We start from the raw sequence: 6,006 nt of genomic DNA, 5'->3' as shown, positions 1-6,006 counted from the left end.
CGATGTGGTTTAACGGCGGTTGGAATCCAATATGTTGCATTACCGCCACCTACGAGACTGGAGTACAACTGCCTTATATTTTGCTTGAAAAATAAAGAAATACCCTACCATCTAACACTCACAATTTTTTTCTTCCAAAAAGATATACAATTTCAATAAAACGAACCTACTCCACTTTTTAAATCTATCTAGTCATACCTCATGCCAACAACCTGAAAGGATGGGACATCACCACTTAACACACCCTGTAACTCTTCTGAAGTCTAGTCTTGCACACACACATAGTTCTCTGCAGCTGCCACCACAACCTCCATTTTCTACAACTTGCACTCCATCCCTGCAGTACAGTTGAGAACCATTGCTATAAATCCAATCTTACTGAAACATACAGTTGAAGTCAGAAGTTTACATACACCTTAGGCAAATACATTTAAACTCAGTTTTTCACAATTCCTGACATTATAATCCTAGTAAAAAAATCTCTGTTTTAGTCAGTTAGGATCACCACTTTATTTTAAGAATGTGAAATGTCCGAATAATAGTAGAGAGAATGATTTATTTCAGCTTTTATTTCTTTCATCACATTCCCAGTGGGTCAGAAGTTTACATACACTCAATTAGTATTTGGTAGCACTGTCTTTAAATTGTTTAACTTGGGTCAAACGTTTCAGGTAGCCTTCCACAATAAGTTGGGTGAATTTTGTCCTATTCCTCCTGTGTAACAGTATGGTTTGTAGGCCTCCTTGCTCAGACACTTTCTCAGTTCTGCCCACAAATTTTCTATAGGATTGAGGTCAGGGTTTTGTGATGGCCACTCCAATACCTTGACTTTGTTGTCCTTAAGCCATTTTGCCACAACTTTGGAAGTATGCTTGGGGTCCTTGTCCATTTGGAAGACCCATTTGCGACCAAGCTTTAACTTCCTGACTGATGTCTTGAGATGTTGCTTCAATATATCCACATAATTTTCCTTCCTCATGATGCCATCTATTTTGTGAATTGCACCAGTCCCTCCTGCAGCAAAGCACCCCCACAACATGCTGCCACCCCCGTGCTTCACGGTTGGAATAGTGTTCTTCGGCTTGCAAGCCTCCCCCTTGTCCCTCCAAACAAAACGATGGTTATTATAGCCAAACAGTTCTATTTTTGTTTCATCAGACCAGAGGACATTTAAAAAAAAAAAACATTCTTCGTCCCCATGTGCAGTTGCAAACCGTAGGCTTTTTAATGTTGGTTTTGTAGCAGTGGCTTCTTCCTTGTTGAGCGGCCTTTCAGGTTATGTCGATATATGACTCGTTTTACTGTGGATATAGATACTTTTGTACCTGTTTCCTCCAGCATCTTCACAACGTCCTTTGCTGTTGTTCTGGGATTGATTTGCACTTTTCGCACCAAAGTACGTTCATCTCTAGGAGACAGAACGCGTCTCCTTCCTGAGCGGTATGACAGCTGTGTGGTCCCATGGTGTTTATACTTGCATACTATTGTTTGTACAGATGAACGTGGTACCTTCAGGCATTTGTAAATTACTCCCAAGGATGAACCAGACTTGTGGAGGTCTACAATTATTTTTCTGAGATCTTCGCTGATTTCTTTTGATTTCCCCATGATGTCAAGCAAAGAGGCACTGAGTTTGAAGGTAGGCCTTGAAATACATCCACAGGTACACCTCCAATTGACTCAAATTATGTCAATTAGCCTATCAGAAGCTTCTAACGCCATGACATCATCTTCTGGAACGTTCCAAGCTGTTTAAAGGCACAATCCACTTAGTGTATGTAAACTTCTGACCCACTGGAATTGTGATACAGTGAATTATAAATGAAATAATCTGTCTGGAAACAATTGTTGGAAAAATGACTTGTGTCAAGCACAAAGTAGATGTCCTAACCGACTTGCCAAAACTATAGTTTGTTTACAAGAAATTTGTGGAGTGGTTGAAAAACAAGTTTTAATGACTCCAACCTAAGTGTATGTAAACTTCTGACTTCAACGGTATGTGTTTGTATGTGTGTATTTCAGGCTTCCTGGATTCTAAGCAGCTGATTGGTCAGCCCCATCGATGATTGGAGCTCTGTACCCTCGTCAGGGGAAACAGCTGTTGTCAATTATCAACTCCTTCTCCAGCTGGATAAAAGCCAAGAGAGAGAGAGCATCTTTGATGTACTGTGTTGGTTGTTGCCCAGTGACAGTTTTGTTGAAAGTATTTTGTAGCTGCCACTTCTGAGGTATGTGTATGCCAAAAGGACTGTGTTTTTGATTATTGAAATTGTTCATTTTACGTTAGTAATTCTTCTGTTTTTGTTCCCGGAGGTGAAGGCTGCTTGGGAGTGCTTAGGCAAGATGACTGCGGGCATACATAACCTGTAGTATTTACTGTCTATGCACACTAGGTAAGACCTGGGTGGACCATCCCATGTATTTTGGTTAGCGTTCCAGGGGGTGTTAAAAGGTTAGTGTAAGAAATTGTATTAGATATTGGTAACTTGTTTTAACAACTTCTCAACATTAGCTATAGTTGACACAACATACACACCCCCTCTTTTTCTTGGACATATGCTGGACTCATTAGACATATACACGATACCCACAACTCCCCTCCCCCATGACAATCACACAGACACACACAACTCATGCTTGGAGCTCAGGACAAAGAACTATCTCAGGAACCAATGGAACGTGGACACCAGGCCTGTTCAGGACTACCCAAGACCCAGATCGACCAATCGGAAGGCCAGACTCGCAGATCTACCTACTTTGCTTGTTGTCTATATAATACTGTACGGTTCTTGGAACTACCTCTTTTCCCGGACGATTCAATAGGAATCAGACAGAAAGAGCCTTGCTGCAAGATTTTACTAAGATATCTTTACATGTGATTAAACGGCCTTATTATAAAATTATCCACCTCGTCCTATTGTCTCCTCTTGTTCTCCTGTCAACAGTAAACGTTTTACTAACATTAGGTAAGTAGTGGTTAGGTAGGAGAGAGGGGACTTTTTAACTTATACTTTCTTTGCTTTGGTTCCGTCCAGCCCCTTTTCTCCAAATTACCGTGTGAAGGAATAAATTCCCTGTTAAAGGTAATATTCTCTGTCATCTTTACCTCCACCTACAGTCACACACCTCTTTACCTCCACCTACAGTCACACACCTCTTTACCTCCACCTACAGTCACACACCTCTTTACCTCCACCTACAGTCACACACCTCTTTACCTCCACCTACAGTCACACACCTCTTTACCTCCACCTACAGTCACACACCTCTTTACCTCCACCTACAGTCACACACCTCTATACCTCCACCTACAGTCACACACCTCTATACCTACACCTACAGTCACACACCTCTATACCTACACCTACAGTCACACACCTCTATACCTACACCTACAGTCACACACCTCTATACCTACACCTACAGTCACACCTCTATACCTACACCTACAGTCACATACCTCTATACCTCCACCTACAGTCACATACCTCTATACCTCCACCTACAGTCACATACCTCTATACCTCCACCTACAGTCCCATACCTCTATACCTCCACCTACAGTCCCATACCTCTTTACCTCCACCTACAGTCCCATACCTCTTTACCTCCACCTACAGTCACATACCTCTTTACCTCCACCTACAGTACCATACCTCTTTACCTCCACCTACAGTCCCATACCTCTTTACCTCCACCTACAGTCCCATACCTCTTTACCTCCACCTACAGTCCCATACCTCTTTACCTCCACCTACAGTCCCATACCTCTTTACCTCCACCTACAGTCCCGTACCTCTTTACCTCCACCTACAGTCCCGTACCTCTTTACCTCCACCTACAGTCACATACCTCTTTACCTCCACCTACAGTCCCGTACCTCTTTACCTCCACCTACAGTCACATACCTCTTTACCTCCACCTACAGTCACATACCTCTTTACCTCCACCTACAGTCCCGTACCTCTTTACCTCCACCTACAGTCCCGTACCTCTTTACCTCCACCTCCAGTCCCATACCTCTATACCTCCACCTACAGTCACATACCTCTTTACCTCCACCTACAGTCCCGTACCTCTATACCTCCACCTACAGTCACATACCTCTTTCACTCCACCTACAGTCACATACCTCTTTACCTCCACCTACAGTCCCATACCTCTTTACCTCCACCTACAGTCCCATACCTCTTTACCTCCACCTCCAGTCCCATACCTCTATACCTCCACCTACAGTCACATACCTCTTTACCTCCACCTACAGTCACATACCTCTTTACCTCCACCTACAGTCCCATACCTCTATACCTCCACCTACAGTCACATACCTCTTTACCTCCACCTACAGTCCCATACCTCTATACCTCCACCTACAGTCCCATACCTCTATACCTCCACCTACAGTCCCATACCTCTTTACCTCCACCTACAGTCCCATACCTCTCTACCTCCACCTACAGTCCCATACCTCTCTACCTCCACCTACAGTCCCACACCTCTTTACCTCCACCTACAGTCCCACACCTCTTTACCTCCACCTACAGTCACACACCTCTATACCTCCACCTACAGTCCCATACCTCTACCTCCACCTACAGTCCCATACCTCTATACCTCCACCTACAGTCCCATACCTCTTTACCTCCACCTACAGTCCCATACCTCTTTACCTCCACCTACAGTCCCACACCTCTTTACCTCCACCTACAGTCACATACCTCTTTACCTCCACCTACAGTCACATACCTCTTTACCTCCACCTACAGTCCCACACCTCTTTACCTCCACCTACAGTCCCACACCTCTTTACCTCCACCTACAGTCCCATACCTCTTTACCTCCACCTACAGTCCCATACCTCTTTACCTCCACCTACAGTCCCATACCTCTTTACCTCCACCTACAGTCCCATACCTCTTTACCTCCACCTACAGTCCCGTACCTCTTTACCTCCACCTACAGTCACGTACCTCTTTACCTCCACCTACAGTCACGTACCTCTTTACCTCCACCTACAGTCACGTACCTCTTTACCTCCACCTACAGTCACGTACCTCTTTACCTCCACCTACAGTCACGTACCTCTTTACCTCCACCTACAGTCCCGTACCTCTTTACCTCCACCTACAGTCACGTACCTCTTTACCTCCACCTACAGTCCCGTACCTCTTTACCTCCACCTACAGTCCCCGTACCTCTTTACCTCCACCTACAGTCCCGTACCTCTTTACCTCCACCTACAGTCCCGTACCTCTTTACCTCCACCTACAGTCCCGTACCTCTTTACCTCCACCTACAGTCCCGTACCTCTTTACCTCCACCTACAGTCCCGTACCTCTTTACCTCCACCTACAGTCCCGTACCTCTTTACCTCCACCTACAGTCCCGTACCTCTTTACCTCCACCTACAGTCCCGTACCTCTTTACCTCCACCTACAGTCCCGTACCTCTATACCTCCACCTACAGTCCCGTACCTCTATACCTCCACCTACAGTCCCGTACCTCTATACCTCCACCTACAGTCCCGTACCTCTATACCTCCACCTACAGTCACGTACCTCCACCTACAGTCACGTACCTCTTTACCTCCACCTACAGTCCCATACCTCTTTACCTCCACCTACAGTCCCATACCTCTTTACCTCCCCCTCCAGTCCCATACCTCTATACCTCCACCTACAGTCACATACCTCTTTACCTCCACCTACAGTCACTACCTCTTTACCTCCACCTACAGTCCCATACCTCTATACCTCCACCTACGTCCACATACCTCTTTAACCTCCCCTACAGTCCCATACCTCTATACCTCCACCTACAGTCCCATACCTTCTATACCTCCACCTACAGTCCCATACCTCTTTACCTTCCACCTACAGTCCCCATACCTCTCTACCTCCAACCTACAGATCCCATACCTCTCTACCACCTTCACCTACAGTCCCACACCTCTTTTACCTCCACCTATCAGTCCCACACCTCTTTACCTCCACCTACAGTCACAC

Source organism: Salvelinus namaycush, unplaced genomic scaffold (genome assembly GCF_016432855.1).
Source record: "Salvelinus namaycush isolate Seneca unplaced genomic scaffold, SaNama_1.0 Scaffold3140, whole genome shotgun sequence".
Taxonomy (NCBI): Eukaryota; Metazoa; Chordata; class Actinopteri; order Salmoniformes; family Salmonidae; genus Salvelinus; species Salvelinus namaycush.
Note: the sequence above shows the minus strand (reverse complement) of the source record.